This window comes from Bos indicus, chromosome 14 (assembly GCF_029378745.1).
Source record: "Bos indicus isolate NIAB-ARS_2022 breed Sahiwal x Tharparkar chromosome 14, NIAB-ARS_B.indTharparkar_mat_pri_1.0, whole genome shotgun sequence".
Classification (NCBI taxonomy): domain Eukaryota; kingdom Metazoa; phylum Chordata; class Mammalia; order Artiodactyla; family Bovidae; genus Bos; species Bos indicus.
The window spans coordinates 23,500,349-23,517,551 of NC_091773.1; the positions used below are offsets into that span (position 1 = coordinate 23,500,349).

General features: G+C 46.0%; 1 protein-coding gene across 4 annotated transcripts in view; it reads left to right on the top strand.

Moving 5' to 3' along the window:
- LYN (LYN proto-oncogene, Src family tyrosine kinase) overlaps positions 1 to 17,203 on the top strand; it is a 109,235-nt gene that overhangs the window by 19,493 nt on the left and 72,539 nt on the right. Inside the window, exon 1 of one of the 4 annotated variants that reach the window (XM_019973921.2) lies at positions 10,441 to 15,556. The exons of 2 other annotated variants lie outside the window; for them this stretch is intronic. The gene's annotated coding sequence lies outside the window, so the exon portion shown is untranslated. Of the gene's footprint in view, positions 1 to 10,440; positions 15,557 to 17,203 lie in introns of those variants that run through there. One more of the 4 variants, XM_019973922.2, reaches the window with a different exon arrangement.

The following is a 17,203-nucleotide window of genomic DNA, read 5'->3' on the forward strand; positions in this document are numbered from 1 at the left end:
TGTGATTAGGATAAAGCCAGTTGATTTTATATGCATTAACTTCAGATGGTGACTCCATTTCTCTCTAGTGTCCTGGTCACCATTTGTTGGGAAAGAAACGATTTTCCTCTGCTGGCCAAGCAAAGCAAATCAGCTGTTTTGTAGCAAAGATTGAATCATGATTGGATTAGCCTTTTCTTCATAGTTCCCTCACATTTTTCTTTTGCTAAGTACTCATCTAGCTTGTGTTTTTCTTCCTAATGAAGCAATATCTTACATTATCACAACTCTTTAAAATGCAGCTACAAAGCCTTGGACTTTGAAAAGTTATTAAGATTGTAGTTAATAGATCACTAATGGCAAAGGGCTGGATAAAAGGCAAAGAATACGGATCTGGTGAGTCATACATCCATCCTTGGCTCACTACCTTCCTCTGTTTCTTGTGGCATTTGCAGGGATGAATTCAAGGTCATCTGTGGTTAAGCCTCAGCTAAACGGACTTATTCCCTGGGAAGTGTGTCAACCCTCTGGACAGTGTCTCCATTCAGCACTTGGGTACCCCTTGCTTGCTGTCTCTCTATGGGTCCTCGATGGGCTGTTTCCATTTCTGAATGATTGCTCTCCAAAAAGAAATTAAAAGGAAAGTGGATGAGACTTAAACTTTCTTTAGAAGGGAAAATGTATTAGGATCCCTAGATTTCCTTTCATTTCTGGGGTGCCAGGTGATTCTTGAAGTAAAATCTCAATTTTTTCTGGTCTTGATGAAGTGTTTTAACCTTGACGTTAACATAAACATTGCTGTTTAATCTCCACATCAGTCCTTGTGTTCATTCTTGGGCCCCTACAGGATCCTATTCTGGTCTATCTTGTGGCCTGGCTGGAACCACTTCTGGGGATTTTCCAGGACCAATAGTCTCCAAACATGGTACCTGAAGGGCTGGGCATTAGCAGAGGTTGTGTGTCATCCTTGCTTTCTGTGGGCAGGAAGGTAGAGCTGGAGGAGTCTTGTGTCCATATTTTTGACGCCTATCCAGAAGCGACATGAGTCATACCCTGAAATAAACACAATTGACTGACAGTTTGGACCCGCTGCTGGTCGTGTAAGAACCTCTAGGCTGTAGAACCGCTACTCCATCCAGACCAACCACTTGCTTGAGATCTTTTGGAGGCTGGGCTGCATGCAGAGGAGAGAACTCCTTGCTGAGTAGTTCGTGCTAGTTCTTTGTCTAATTGCACTTCCTGGTTCAACCAAATGTAAACAGATGAGAAGAACCTAAGCCAGAAAGGGCATTAGGACTGTGACTTGGGTAATAAACTACCCCAGGGTCATAATGGACTCATTCCTGGATAGACATGGGATTGAGTCTAGGGTGAGAAAAGCTGAATGAGTGAGTGATGATGCGTCGTCATTTAAAAAATGTCTCACTGTGTTTATGCAAACGGTAGACCAGATGTTAGATGGAGCCCCTCTTTGACTGTTTCTTTGAAGTTTTCAAGAGAACAATTGTGAGCTTATGGGGAACAGTGAAAATTATTTGTTTTTGGCTCTGCTGGGTTTTACTTGCGGCACGGGCTTTTCTCTCTAGTTTCAACTCCTCTCTAGTTGCAGTGCGTGAGCTTCTCATTTTGGTGGCTTCCCTTGTTGCGGCTCCCAGGCTCTAGAGTGCAGGCTCAGTTGCAGTACACGAGCCTAGCTGCACTGCAGCACGTGGGATCTTCCCGGCCCAGGGATCAAACCCTTGTCCCCTGCACCGTCAGGTGGATTCTTTACCACTGAGCCACTAGGAAAGCTTCCCAATGAAATTGACTAAGGTTCCTGTATGCCAGACCCGTGAGGTAAAATCAAAAAACATGCAATAAACCCCAGTAAGAGAAGAATAATGAATTGAATTACAGTTGACCCTTGAACAACATGGGTTTGAATTGCATGTGTCCACTTATACCTGGATCTCTTTCATTAGTAAATACTACAGTACTACGATCTGCCTTGGTGGAATCTGTGGATGTGGTAAACCAGAGCTGACTGTAGAGGCGTCCATGGATTTTCCTCTCCAAGGGGACAGCACCCTTAGCCCCACCCTGTTCAAGGGTCAACTATGCTTCTGTTGTTTTTGACTGCCAATGTTTCGTGAAATGAACTGGTTGGTAATTTTCTGCTGTTCTAAGTTTTACATTTAAGGTCAGGAGAAAACTCATTTCCTAGGAAGCTGCTCTTTACTGTAAGTTCTATTTCTGTGTTGATAGTATAATCTGAATTCACTGGGTTTATTGAGACTTCATCATTTATAAGTGATGATTAGTTTATTGTTTGTTTATATAGAACTTAAACTATTTTGTTGTTTATGTAGATCTTGAGGTTTGAAACTTGAAGTAGCTCTGCTTTTCATAAACATTCATTCTCTGAGCATTGATTATAAACTATAAGGTAGAAGGACTCTTGAACTAAAGGAAAATGATAGTGATAGTTTTATAGTAGATAAACCTGAGATAAGTATAAGTGAATTAATATTTTTCATAAAATATTAGTCCCAAAGCTAATACTTTGAAAATACTACCATTTTCTTATGGTTAGAGTATAACCAAATCCAGGACTAAATAACTTTCCATTTGGGGCCAAGTGGAACAAAATAAAGTTCATAGAATAAAATAAAAAGTTCACAGGTTTCTAGAATAAAAAATAAAGTCCGCAGAAGACAAATTGTGATAGTAAAGTCAATTTTGCTGCACCAGCAAATTTTTAATAGTTGGCTCCATTTATTAATCAGTGCTTTTTTTTTTCCTCTTGCTGAGCTTTTTTTTTTTTCTGATTTGAGTTCAGGTATGGGGTTAGGTTGGTTGTGGGTAAATTCCAATGTCCACTCTTGCATAACAGTATGACACTGTAATGCAATATGAGATGGTTTTTGTAGCAGCTAGCCAGCAGGACATCTGAAATTAAACCATCTATGGCCTGCCTTGGCTTCCCTGATAGCTCAGTTGGTAAAGAATCTACCTGCAGTGCAGGAGACCTGGGTTCAATTCCTGGGTCAGGAAGATTCGCTGGAGAAGGGAAAGGCTACCCACTCCAGTATTCTAGCCTGGAGAATTCCATGGACTGTATAGTCCAAGGGGTCGCAAAGAGTTGGACACGACTGAGCAAGTTTCACTTTGGGCTTCCCTGATAGCTCAGTTGGTAAAGAATCTGCCTGCAATGCAGGAGACCCTGATTCGATTCCTGAGTCAGGAAGATCTGCTGAAGAAGGGATAGGCTACCCACTCCAGTATTCTTGGGCTTTCCTTGTGGTTCAACTGGTAAAGAATCCCCCTGTAATGCGGGAGATCTGGGTTTTATCCTTGGGTTGGGAAGATCCCCTGGAGAAGGGTATGGCTACCCAGTCCAGTATTCTGCCCTGGAGATTTCCATGGACTGTATAGTCCATGGGGTCTCAAAGAGTTGGACACAACTGAGTGACTTTCACTTTCACATAGCCCATCTGGGCTTCCCCAGTGGCTCAGCAATAAAGAATCCGCCTGTAATGCAGGAGATGTGGGTTTGATCCCTGGGTTGAGAAGATCCCTGGAGGAGGGCATGGCAACCCACTCCAGTATACTTGCATGGAGAATCCTATGGACAGAGAAGCCTATTGTTGCTAGGGTTGCAAAGAGTCAGACGTGACTGAGCAACTGAATACAACACAACAATGCATATGGCATGTCTATTACTATGATTTCAGTTCTGAAGTGGAGTTCAGTGTCTGATAAAAGGATCCCAACACCATTGGACTGTAAAGTCTTTTTCAGAGCAGATGAAGTCAAAAGTATAGGGTTTGTCTAATGGTTCTCAGCCCTGGCTGCTCACTGGAGTCAATGGGAGAGCATTTAATTCTCCCTGGGCCCAAGCTGCACCCCAGCTAATAAAAGGGGGATAGTGGAGGACCCAGGCATTGGTGCTTTTTATTATTTTTTAAAGATTTTTTGGATGTGAACCATTTTTAAGATAGTTCATTGAATTTGTTACAATATGGCTTCTGTTTTATGTTTTGGTGTTTTGGCTGAGAGGCATATGGTCTCTTAGCTCTCTGACCAGGGATTGAACCCGTGAAGACTGCACTAGAAGGTAAAGTCTTAACTACTGGGCCACCAGGAAAGTCCCCATTGGTGCTTTTTAGCACTCTCCTTGATACCCTGCTTGTGTACCAAGGTTGAACCACTTCATCAGATCCAGCCGTTGAGGATGTCGGGGCTGTTATGGATTGAAGTTCAGATCAGTGAATTTAGATGTCTTGTTAATATCTGGTCAGTTCCCACCTGAATGTCAAATGTCTTGAGAGCTGAGATGTGCGGGCTCCCTATCCCTAGAGAAGGGGCCACCACACTGAGCACCAGTTAGGAGGGTGGTGTGTCTCCTGGGTTTAGAGAGCCTGCGCCTCCAGTCTCCCCCCACATACTTCAGAAGCTTGAGGGTGGGGTGGGATACCCTACCTGCTGGGAGAGCCTCAGCCTCCAACACAGCAAGTCCTGGTTGTGTTGTGAGGTGTGTGGGTACACAGAGCTCCTCCCGCTTCCGAGCATCTCCCTTGCACTAGGGGACCACTCCCCTCTCCCCAGGACTCCAAGGTTTGAGGGTCACTCGTGACCTCTACAGAGCAAGGCTCTGTCAAAGCGACCCATGAGTGAGAAAGGAAGTCCATATAGGAGCCAGGAAGTAGTATAATGCCGTTGTAGCTCGTTCAGAAGTTTTTGTTTTTGTTTTTTAACATCCAGATTGCCCTAAGTCTCAGAGATGGGGTGCTTGTTCAGGCAGAGGGCCAGGGTGGTGAGATTTACCCTGTGAGCTCTGGGCAAATTACCGCATCTCTGAGCTGCTCTCTCACCATCTGTTAGAATTTCTTATTAGGATTGGTTGTTAAAGAGTACGTGAAAATGGTTTGTTAAGAAAAGGAAAGAAAAGAAAGGAACCCCATTCAAACTCCAGCTTGGGGTGCTGGCCCTTTCATCTAGGGGGAAGGAGCAGACTGCCTGAAAGCTGTTACCCCTTTCCGGCATCATTCATGTTGGTTCCATGAGCCATTAGGGCCCATTAAAAAAATAAAACCCTGACAATCACAGCATGCTGGTGAAGGTGAGGGTGTGGGGAGACTGGAGTGGAAATGGTCCAGCCACTGCAGGAAGCCATTCAGTGGTTTATTATAAAATTCCACATACAAATGCCTCCCAGGCAAGCCTTTCTACTTCTGGGTATTTATGCAAAAGGGATGAAGACGCATGTCCACAAAAAGATGTGTACAGTGATGTATATAGCAATTCTTTTCATAATATGTAAATAAAACAAAAAACCCTGTACATAAAACAAATATTCATTATCAGAAGAGTGATTCAATAAAGCTGGATGATGTATTCATAAAATAGGACTACTCAAACCAAAAAAAAGACACTGCTCCAACAATGACTGGTTGAATCTCCAAAACATCATATTAAGTGAAGGACTGATAAGTCAGACAGAAAGAAATGCATACTGTCTGATCTTGTTTCTCAGAAGGTCATGAACAGTGGTCATGGGGAGGAGGTGACTTAGAAATGGACCCAAGGGTACTGAGGTTGTGTCCACAAACATGGCCTTTCTGCGTCTTGCTTTGGAAGCTGGGATTGTGGGTGGAGACATTATCAAAAAACTGATCTCACAGAGCATTTAAGATCTGTGCATTTTACTCTATAGATTTTGGGGAGATGAATAATTAAAATTTATTTTTCTTCTTTTTTTTATTGTGGTATACCTAACACAACATTTACTGTCTTAACCATTTTAATTTTTTTCAGTTAAAAAATTTCTGGGCACAACAGCTTGGCTTGCAGGGTCTTAGTTCCCTGACCAGGGATGGAACCTACTCCCTCGGCAGTAAAAGCACGGAGTCCTAACTGCTGAACCACCAGGGAAGTCCCTCTTAACCATTGTTAAGTATCCTGTGACATTAAAAACATTCACACTGTCCTGCGAGCCTCATCACCATTCATCTCCAGGAGATTCTATATTTTGCCTCAGTAAGAAAAGCACACTAAAAACGCTGTCATGTGGTGAGGTCAGTTCAGCTGTAACTGAGGTGTTAGCCTCATACGTCCGGACACACAGGACCATCTGCTTCCTGCTGCGGCTACCAAGAGTGGTGGACACTGTTCTGCTGGACACCTGTGCCCTCCACATCAGCACGGACTTGCCTGCTTCTCCACTGACCGAGAGCTCCCAAGGGTCGAGACAGTCCTGCTCATCGTCCTCCCGAGTCATCCGTGTGAGGAAGGCTCCCATGAACATGCGCTGAACGCCTAGTGGTCCTCGTGTCAGCACGCAGCCTGGTACCTTTCCAAGGCTTTCTCAAAGAAAACAGTGCTGCATCTGTTAAATGGCTCAAGAAACCATGTGCAATTTAGAGTCTTGAACTGGGGAGCCTTTTGCACAATTTCCTGGAACCACTGCTTCTGGTTAGCATGTGCATTCATGTCTCTGTTCCTTCTTGCTGAAGTGAACTCTCAGGCTCTCCCACCCGACATGGGGCCTTCAGCACTTCCCTTCCTCCTTGTCCTGTGGTTTCCTGGCCCGCCTTCAGGTTGCCTATCTACCCAGCCCAAAGGGCCTGGACCACTGCAAATAAGCCATTCCTCCAGCAGCTCAGAAAAGTCCAAACTAAGACCTCATGTTTTTCTTCTTCAGAAACTCCAACAATTGCCAGGAATCAGAAGGATTATAAAATAAGGGGAGGGGTCTTTGCATGCTGCAGTAGGAGGACCTGGCCGCCTTGCTTCTCAGCTGAGTCACAGATGGTCCCCTGCAGGCCCTTCTTCCTCTCCGGAGCCCCAAAGCCAGAAATAGAGTGTGTGATAAGGGCTTCCATTCCTGGACAGCTGAACAGTTTGTACCATTTCTAAACTGCATAATCCTGTTCAGACAGTTTTCAATATGTGTTCAGCATTGCCGTCCATGGTCTCAGTTGCATGCATTTTCTTCACTAGAAAATGCAACCAGCATACACTGAAAAGAGTGTTTTGCTTAAGACTGAAGGGTTCCTACTTTCAACCTACCTTGTAATTTTCATCGTGTCTTTTCCTAGCATTCATATCAACACCTTGGACTTTTAGCATCCCACTACATTTTTTAAATTACCACTTTAAAATACAATGAAAAGCTCAAATAAGACACTGTCCCATCTATCACCTGTTGGGACTAGGACGGAGCTCCTGGTGACTCTGAACTTGGAGGGCGGGCGGTAGCACCATGCAACAGGCAGGAATGTGCATTCATTGTTTGAGAGGGAAAAGTCTGAGTTTGGGGCAGAAAAGGTAGTTTGGGGATGTCAACATATTATTATGAAAGTTGGACATGCTGCAGTGAAGACTGCTTACAATGTAAGGAAATCTCGTTTTACAGACAGGAAACTCATTCATTCATTCATCAGCAATATGTCTTAGTGGTTTAGTTTAGTTGCTGAGTTGTGTCTGACTCTTTGTGACCCCATGGACTGTAGCCCACCAGTCTCCTTTGTCCGTGGTATTTCCCAGGCAAGAATACTAGAGTGGGTTGCCATTTCCTACTGCAGGGGATCTTCCGAACCCAGGGATTGAACCAAATTCTCTCGTCTCTTGCATTGGCAGGCAGGTTCTTTACCACTAGTACCATCTGGGAAGCCCTAGAGAGGGTTGCCAGATTTAACGAATACAAATAGAGAATGCCCAGGTTACACTTGAATTTCAGGCGTGCAATGAATGAATTTTTAGTATATCTCATGCAATGTTTGGGACGCACTTATACTAAACAATGATTGGCTGTTTTGTGAAATGCCGATGTTGCTGGGTGTCCTGCATTTTCTCTGGCAGTGGGAGGCTGTGGGGCTGGAGCCGGGAGGTCAGACTGAGAATGGGCAGTGGATGTCCATGGGGAGGCCTTGCTGATGAGCTGGATCTGGGGAGTGAGACAGAGGAGTACAAGATGACTTCCGGGTCTCCAACCTCAGCACCTAGGAGGCCCTTAACTGAGCTGGAGAAGCTGGGGCGGGAAGTGTGTGTGTTGTGATTCTGACAAGCCTTGTTTAAGGGAGTGTAAACAGGAAGACATAGACATTTCATGAATTGTCCCCTGCTTCTCCGTACAGGCCCACCCCTCCAACTGTCTCCCCTTCCTCCTCCCCCCCTGCCCCCCATCTTGTATTCTCTGCTCCAAAGGAATAGAGAAAAGCAGTTCAGGACACAGGTGACTGGGACAAGCTATTTTCTAAATAAACATTTAGATCCCCTGGAGAAGGGAATGGCAACCCACTCCAGTATTCTTGCCTGGAGAATCCCATGGACCGAGGAGCCTGGTGGGCTATAGTCCTTGGGGTCACAAAGAGTCAGACATGACTGAGCAACTAATATTTGCACGCTTTCAAGCTGCTACTAAGGGAAATGGTGGGAAAACAGAAATGTGCTTCCTAGGGACTGGGCTACAGAATATTTCTATTAATAGTTCCTTGTGTAACATTTCTGTGCGCCTCTTTTGCAATGTGTCTTTAAGGATCCATCGATAGGCATAATGAAACGGGACAAACAGGGCAGTTTTGCAATGAAGTGGTTATGTGGACAACCAGGGACAGGCAAAATAAGCTGGGTGCAGAAGTGTCTTAGTCCAGCTTTTATAAAATCCAACATTACAATTATACCAGACATTACAACTGTAATATCTAACATTACAATTGGGCTTCACAGGTGGCTCCATGGTAAAGAATCCACCTGTCAGTGCAGGAGACGTGGGTTTGATTCCTGGGTTGGGAGAGTCCCTTGGAGGAAGAAATGTCAATCTACTCCAGCATTCTTGCCGGGACAGTGGAGCCTGGTGGGCTACAGTCCATGGGGTCACAAAAGAGTCAGACTCGACTTGGCAACTAAACAAACACTACAACTAAGTGCATGGCTACACTGAAGTATTTTCTGAAATTTTAGCCCAAATAAGAATTTTAGCCCTCTCATTTCTATTTTTATGAAGAAAAAACAAGTGTATACAAGCACAGTTGTGATATTGCATTTCCTGATTAAAAAGATACATCTTTAAAAAAAAAATTGGACTACAAATATTAAGATTTCTTTCAAAGTGGTCCTTGTAAAGTTCATTCTCCTTGACTTTATTTTTATGTAGGGTGAAGCCACTTGATTAAGTAAATATTTTGATTACAGAGGGTTTGGATGTAAAATGGCCCCTTATCCCGAGAATGTTTTGGAAAAGTGAAAACTGGACATATGCCATGACTCTGACTTTTTCTCCACCCCTTCTACTTAAATCTTTTAGTAAAACAATTTTACCAGAAATTCCATATGAACAGTCAACAAGGCTTATTACTGTTGCTCTATTTCCAAAGTTGCTCAGCTGCCAGTGGCAGACAGAATGTCCCCTAAGTCAAACCTGGAGAATCACCTGTAATGTGTGTTATGAATGCTCACTTGCTTCACGTGGATTTGAATTCAGGGGTCTGCCTAGGGCAGGGTCCAAGAATCTGTATTTTTAACAAATACGCCAGCCATTTTCGCAGGCTGGCAAATCTGGAAAACACTGGCTTGAGTGAAATAATTAAAATATAGTCATTGAGGACTTCCCTGGTGGCTCAGTGGTAAAAAAAATCCACCTGTCAGTGCAGGAGACAAGAGTTCCATCCTTGGTCTGGGAAGATCCCACATGAAGAACCTAACCCGAGCGCAACTAACCAGTGAGCCAAGCCTGTGCTCCTCAAGAAGAAAAGCCATCATGATGAGAAGCCCAGGCACCGTTACAGAGTCGCCCCTGCTCGCCGCAACTAGAGAAAGCCCTCACGCAGCAGCAGAGACCCAGCACAGTTAATAAATAAATAAATAATTAAAAAAATAAAATACAGTCGTTGCATTCCAACTGTCTTGAAGGTGTGAGTTAAAGAGCCTTTTGAGAGATTGAAGGAGAAATAATGGCACGTAAGTGGTTTCATGTGTTACACAGTTCATCAGAGTTTGGTCTGCCGATGGGCTTGAAAGCATCCTGGGCACTGACGGTGCTGTGTGTTCAAGACATGAGCCAGGAGGGACGGTCAGTTCTGCCCGGTAGCTCCGGACAGCTTTGCACACAGGACGAGGCATTTGAAATGGTTCATTTGAAACCAGAAGGAGGAGGTTGCTTATGGGCTGGTGGGGTGGAGAGGGGGAGGGTCATTATTCTAGGAAGGAGCAGGTGTGATGGTTAGAGGAGAATGGGGCCCTCAGGTGTGGGGTTCCCATGGAGCTGGTCCTTAGGGTGGGTGGGGTGAGGTGAGCGGCTTGTGGAACCAGGAATGTAGGCTGCTGTGAAGGGAGAGTCTTGCCAAGCTCTGTTGTGTGAGGAACAAGGAAATGGCAGAGAGCTGCAGTTGTTTTTGGAAAGAGAACTGGAAGAGCACCGTGCGGCATGGCGGATGGCCTGGGGGTGGGGGTAGAGGGGAAACAAGAGGGCTGAAAGCCAGGGTGGAGAGTTTCAAACTCAGCTCTGGTGGGAGTGTGAGGCACAGAGAGCACAGTGAGGCCCCGGGAGGCCAGCCCTAGAAGCATCTGAAGTATTAACATGAAACCTGCTGGGATGACCCCATACCTCAGAGAGCAAATATTCCCTTCAAGTCAGAGTAGAGAAGAAAAAGCCAAAATGTTCCTGTCTCCATGTATGAGAGGCTTTGGTCCCTTGGGTCTCAGGGTGGTAGGGGCCCTGCAGGTGGGTTGGCACAACCAGCAGCCTTGACTTGGGCGCTGCTTGGACCAGCTGAGGCGTCCAGGCACCAGCCCAAGCCCTGGGGTGTCTTCCAGATTCTGCAGGGAACCGACACATCTGCGTCTCCGTGTGAGCTGTGTTCCTCGTCCCTCCTCTCCACCCGTCTCACTCTCCTTTCTAGACGTGAGAAAACACCATCTCAGAACAAAAGCCGGTAGATTCACCTACTTGGTGAAGGGAGAAAGACCAAGGAAAATGCTGTTTTTTTCACTCCCCAACCTTGTTCATTGTGTTTGTAACGTGGGAACCCAGTTTGAAACAAATGTGGAGAAGGTGAACAATGACAGTGGGCTGGTGTCGGGGGAATCCTGGGCTGCCAGACTAGGAAGGGGCTTCAACCCTCTGTTGCCTGAGGTTTCCCCTGCTTAGAATTAGGAGAAGTGAATGACATCCATGTAGACGGGGAGTTCAGATGGGTGTGTGTGTGCGCTCAGTCGATAAGTTGTGTCCTACTCTTTGCAACTCCATGGACGATAGCCCGCCTGCCAGGCTCCTCTGTCCTTGGGATTTCCCAGGCAAGAATACTGGAGTGGGTTTCCATTCCCTTCTCCAGAGGATTTTCCCAACCCAGGGATTGAACCTGTGTCTCCTGCACTGGCAGATGGATTCTTTACCACTGTGCCACCTGGGAAGCCAGATGGGTTTGTTAATTAAATGTAAAAGATCCATTTTATAATAACACACATTAACGCGGGGTTGATGACTGAGGCTGTGCTTCGCCTTGAAGCCTCCTCATCTGTTATCTGCTCTTCTTTTTGAAAGTTGTCTTCTCATTTCAGTTTCCATTGCACTGCATTGCAGTGGTCCAAGATCTCTGAATTCTAGAACTGGCTGCTGCCTGCTTTCCACTGCAGCCCTTACTGTCCTTTGCCCCATCTTCTATGATTTTGCTCTGCAGTTCTGGACATGGGCTGGTTAGAAACACCAACCCCCTCCCCTGGACTTTGTCAGATTACTAGGGGTGATTTTGAAAGGTTTATGCCTTATTTCCAGACCTGATGCCACTCTGGGAGGGTGTGTGTGCAGGGTACAGATCTCAGAGCAGTGGAGATGGTTCCACTGGAACACGGGTTCTAGGTGGGTGTCCTGCCTTTGATGCTGATCCCTGAGCACCAGATGTGAAGGAAAGTGTAAACCCCTCATCATGTCCTGCATGTCACGATGCCCCACCCCTGAGGGACAAGCACACACTGACCTAGAGATGTGGGGATGGTAACACTGTGTGTGTGTATGTGTGTGCGCGTGCTGTGCTTGTCAGTCACTCAGTTGTGTCTGACTCTTTGCGACCCCATGGACTACAGCCCCCCAGGATCCTCTGTCCAAGGGGATTCTCCAGGCAAGAATACTGGAGTGGGTTGCTATGCCCTCCTCCAGGGGATCTTTCCAACCCAGGGATCCAGCTTAGGTTTCCTGCATTGCAGACGGATTCTTTACTGTCTGAGCCCCCAAGGGAAGCCCGTGTGTGTGTGTGTGTGTGTGTGTGTACAGACAGAAAAATAAAAGACCAGGTTTCTGTTCATTTGGAATGATGACGGGCTTCCCAGATGACTCAGTGGTAAAGAACCCGCCTGTCAATGCAGGAAAACAGGTGTGATCCCTGGGTGGGAAAGATCCCCTGGAGGAGGAAATGACATCCCACTCCAGTATTCTTGACGGGATAATTCCATAGAGAGAGGAGCCTGGTAGGCTACAGTCCGGGGGGTCGCAAAGGGGCAGCCATGACTGAAGTGACTGACCATGCTGAGATCAGCAAGAGTCATTCTTTTGCAATTGCTCTTTAAACATTTTTATACACTGGATACGCTAATGATATTGTGTCAAACTTGTTGAGAAAGTGGAGGAGGGGGAGCTGTTGACATGAACTGAAGAAAGAAGGGGAGGCCCATGTCTGGAAGGCGTCTGCAGCTCCTGCGTCTCTTACGGTAGATTCAACAAGTCACAGTGACCCCAGGTGCATAGAATTTGAGCTGGAAAAGATGGACATTTTGTTTGACCCACGAGTACTGTGAATGAGGAGACAGTGGCTGTCTAAACCAGGATGCACTAAAGGAATAGTGCATCCGGGATCCTCAGTGGTAGTCGCTGTACTCAGTTGCCCCCAGATTCCGATTGGAATTTGTCAGCTACGGCTCCACAAATAAGATGAGTCTAAACTAGATAACCTGTGGCATTAGTAGGTCTTTGGGTTCCCATGGAAACCTGCTCTGGCCACAGCGTAAGCAGAAAGGAGGAAATTTTGGAAGGAAGCTGAGGTCTTACACAAAACTGCCCTGAGGCGAAGGAAGGGCTGAGTAAGCGAGTCTGCGGTGCTAGGGACAAGGCATCTCGAGACCTCCCACTTTGGATGCTGGGGAGCCCAGCCCTCTGACTCAGTGGTTCTGTTCCCTTCCATGGGGTCCTCGCCATGAACATGTTCTCACCCAGACGTTGCTCACCAACCGTCCCATCCCTCACCTCCTGTTACCCTGCTCTTTCTGCATCACACTCACCACCACCTAAAAGTCTTAGAGTTGGAGACTCCCCTGGCGGTCCAGTAGTTAAGATTCCGCCATCCAATGCAAGGGGTTCGGGTTCTACCCCAGGTGGGATAAGTAAGATCCCGCATGCCTTGGGGCCAGAAAACCAAAACATGAAACAGAAGCAATATTGTAACAAATTCAATAAAGACTTCAAAAATGGTATGCATCTAGAAAATCTTTTTAAAAAAGGAATGATTAAAAAGTTTTAGAGTTACTTGTTCACCTGTGGAGATTGAAAAATACTGACACCCAGGCCTGACCCTCAGAGAGCCTGGTCTGGCGTAGAACCGGAGCATGTGTTTTCCCTAAAAGCCCCATGATCTTCAATGCTTAGCTCAGGTTAAGAATCAAGGCCTAAGTGGCCCTTACACATAACACTACTGTGTGTAAAATAAATAACAAGAACCTGCTGTTCAGCACAGGGAACCCCACTGAGTGCTCTGTGCTGACAGAGTGAGGATATGTGCATACGTATGGCTGAGTCACTTTGCTGTACAACAGAAACTAACATTGTAAAGCAACTAAACTCCAAAAATAATAAAAGAATTGTGGCCTAATAAACACATTGGTAGAGCAAACACAGGATGTACTGCTGTTACCAGCATGGCTGAAAATATGTTTAAAAGAATTGAGTGACACTGTGAGGGAGAGGGGTAGTTTGGGATGGACATGTACAGCTGAGTATATTTAAAATGGATAACCAACAAGGACCTACCATACAGCACAAGGAACTCTGCTCAGTGTTATGTGGCAGAGTGGATGGGAGGGGAGTTTGGGGGAGAGTGGATACATTATATGTATGGCTGAGTCCCTTCACTGTCCACTCCGAGTCTACGACAGTATTGTTAATCAGCTATACTCCGAGGGTTCAGGATGGGGAACACATGTATACCTGTGGCGGATTCATTTCGATATTTGGCAAAACCAATACAATATTGTAAAGTTTAAAAATAAAATAAAATTAAAAAAAAATAAAAATTGTAAAAAAAAAAAGTTTCTTTTAAACAAAAGAATTGAGTGACTCATGTAGAAAGGATTCTTTGGGAAGAATCAGGCCGTTGTGAGTAAGCACACATAAGTGATGTTGACGAGAGCCCTCCCAAAGCAGGTGCCCTGGGGGAAGGGGGCGGTGGCCCCAGTTTCCCAGTAAGTCCACGGAGGATGGGGGAAGTAAATGACTTGCCCAAGGTCGACCCGTAGCTCAACAGTCATACATTCCGCCTTCGTCTACACTTCTCTGATCCTGAGTGACACCCTCTTCTCCGTGGTTCCCTCTTGGGGCCACATGGGGGCTGGGGGTGAAGCCCCCTACTCCCTTGCCTAGAGGTTAAAACCAGGGGAGCTGATGGCACAAGGAAGGATTGTTGAAGGTTTGGCTGTGTTACTAAGGGAGGGCACATTTTTAGCAAAAACCATAGGCGAGAAGGAGAACCTCAATTTCAGCAAGAAAAGCAGAAGTTGCTGGGCGGTCAGGGCTAATGAACGGAAATGTGAGGGATCTAAGTGTGAGAGTCTGAACCTAAAAGCAGTTTGGTTAAAAGCAGGGAAAGAAACAGAGGCAGGGAGAAAAGAAAGAATAGGTTTTGTCTCTTTAGGGAATTGAGATGTAATTCAGTGGTTGCACTTTTAGCGTTTTGGTGAGAGGGGCAAACAGAAATATGAATGATCTGTAAATGTTGTACTTTTCATCCAAATAGTGGCATGAAAGAGTCTTCCCCTGGGAGAACAGAAAGCCCCTCTGTGTCAGGATGGTTTGGAAACGGATTGCTTTTTACCAGGAGGGATGGACCATGGGACTGCGGGTTCTTACAGAAAAAAAATCTGTAATCCTTTTGGGTTTAACCATTAGGCAAATTGAGCTTCCTGGTTTCAGAAAGAGAAAACACCCAAAAGAGAAAAACCCAGGCCCGTGGGAACAAGAAACTTCCTCCTCCTGGGGCTGCTTGAAAGGCCTGCTGTGCCCGTCTGAGTCTCCAGCTCAGCGTGAGGCTGGCTGGAGGGCTTCCCGGAGGTGGAGGGGTGATGGGCAGAGAACGGCCGCGTTGAAAAGGAACTCTGGACATGGTAGCTGAGGCTGCAGGCTTGGGCCTTGGGGTCTGAAGCACCGAAGCTGCCTTTTCGTTCGATGTAAACCTGGGGAGTGAAGGACCCGGGGACTGAATTGTGTCCCCGCTGTTTGCCCCTTAGTTCTCTGGGTCCTTCAGCCAACCTGGAGGCCAAAAATAGAATTCTTCAGGTTTTTACTCTTTTGGTGATAAATCAGAGGAGAGACCCAAAGCCAGTTGAAACAGAAAGACCTGTAAGTACAGAGCGCTTTTGTCTGCCAGATGGGTGAGTAGGGGCTGTAAGACAGTGAGAGGCTTGAGCAGTTCAGTGAGGGGAACCCCGTGTGAGTGGGGAGGGCTCTGTAATCTGGCCCGCTTCCATCTCAGGGAAGGGAACTAAAGTCTGGGATGGGGCTGAGTGTGGGGTGCCTTAGAGGCCTGTCTGTGGTGCTGTGCAAACTGTAACACTTTAGTTGGTGAAACCCACACTTGTAAAGACTCCCTAGTGATTTTTATTTAGCAGTTTTGTTTGTGCCAAAGGTCCCATGAGCCTTTCTTCTCTATAATCTGGCTCTCCCTGTTTGGGGGGATGGGGAGAGAAAATGGGAAGTCATGCATTGTTCACTGTTTTGAAGTAGAGGGATTAACATATGCTCTTGTGTTTAATCCTCACAATAACCCTTGAAGGAGTAGTGTTATCTGCTTGGTACAGATGAGTAGGATGAAGTTCAATTAAGTAACTGGCTGGCGTTTGTTTGGCTCTCAGGAAATACAGGAGTCAGGTTGGACCCAAATTTCCTCATCCTAAAGCTCTTGGCACCTTCATTTGGGAGAAATGACTGAGTTGAGATTTCAGCCCAGATTGTTTGAATGGTCACAGACTGACTAGGTGGCTGCCATGGTCTAGATTTGTCTGAAACAAAAATGATTTGGGGAACTAACATTTGTTGATCATCTATTATAAACCAGATAGATTGTAGCTAATAAAAAGAATGGGATCTACCTACAGAATTGCTTCTGACTGCAAACTACTGTATCAGTTCAGTTCAGTTGATCAGTTGTGTCTAACTCTTTGCGACCCAATGGACTGCAGCACACCAGGCCTCGACTCAAACTCACGTCTATTGAGTCGGTGATGCCATCCAACCATCTCATCCTCTGTCGTCCGCTTCTCCTCCCACCTTCAATCTTTCGCAGCATAGTCCATGGGATTTCTAAGTTCAACTTCAATTCAAAGGAGGTGTTTTGCTGTGTCATGGTGACGGGGTCAGGGGACTGTGTATGTCTCAATGGTGGAAGCAGGGTGGTGTACAAGGAGGCTGATCAGATAGTATGTCAAGGAGTTTACAGTCTCCATGGAGGAGAGAGATGCATACACATTAACAGCAGCTGATGCAGGAGTTACAGACACACATAAAACAGGACCGTTGGTGGTGTCCTGGGGCTTGTGGCTACATCCCAAATCGATGATGGATAGAAGTGGTCAGGGAGAGAAGGATGTAGGCAAGACGCGGTCTGAATTAGGCTTTGGAGAATCAGTGGGATTGGCCTACATGGGGAGGCAGAATGGTGTTACCATGTCAATAAATGCAAGTTTCTGTCCTTGTCACACTGAGCAGCAAGAGAGACTGGAGCCAGGCTGTGAGGAGCTGTGTGGGCCAAGCTGAACACTGGCAGTTTTCTCCTGTTGATAGTACTAGAGATGTTGGTAGCAGAATTTGAGATGATGGTATAGTAGTAATAATGGTGTCTTAACACTTCCTGAGTGTTTATTCTACTGTGTCCTCCGTGCCATGATGAATATGTATGAGCATTTTCAAGTGCCAAGCTCTGTTCTCCAGACGGGCAGTCCAACGGGGTACAGACCTGACAAAAATCCCTGCTCTCACGGGGCTTGCCGT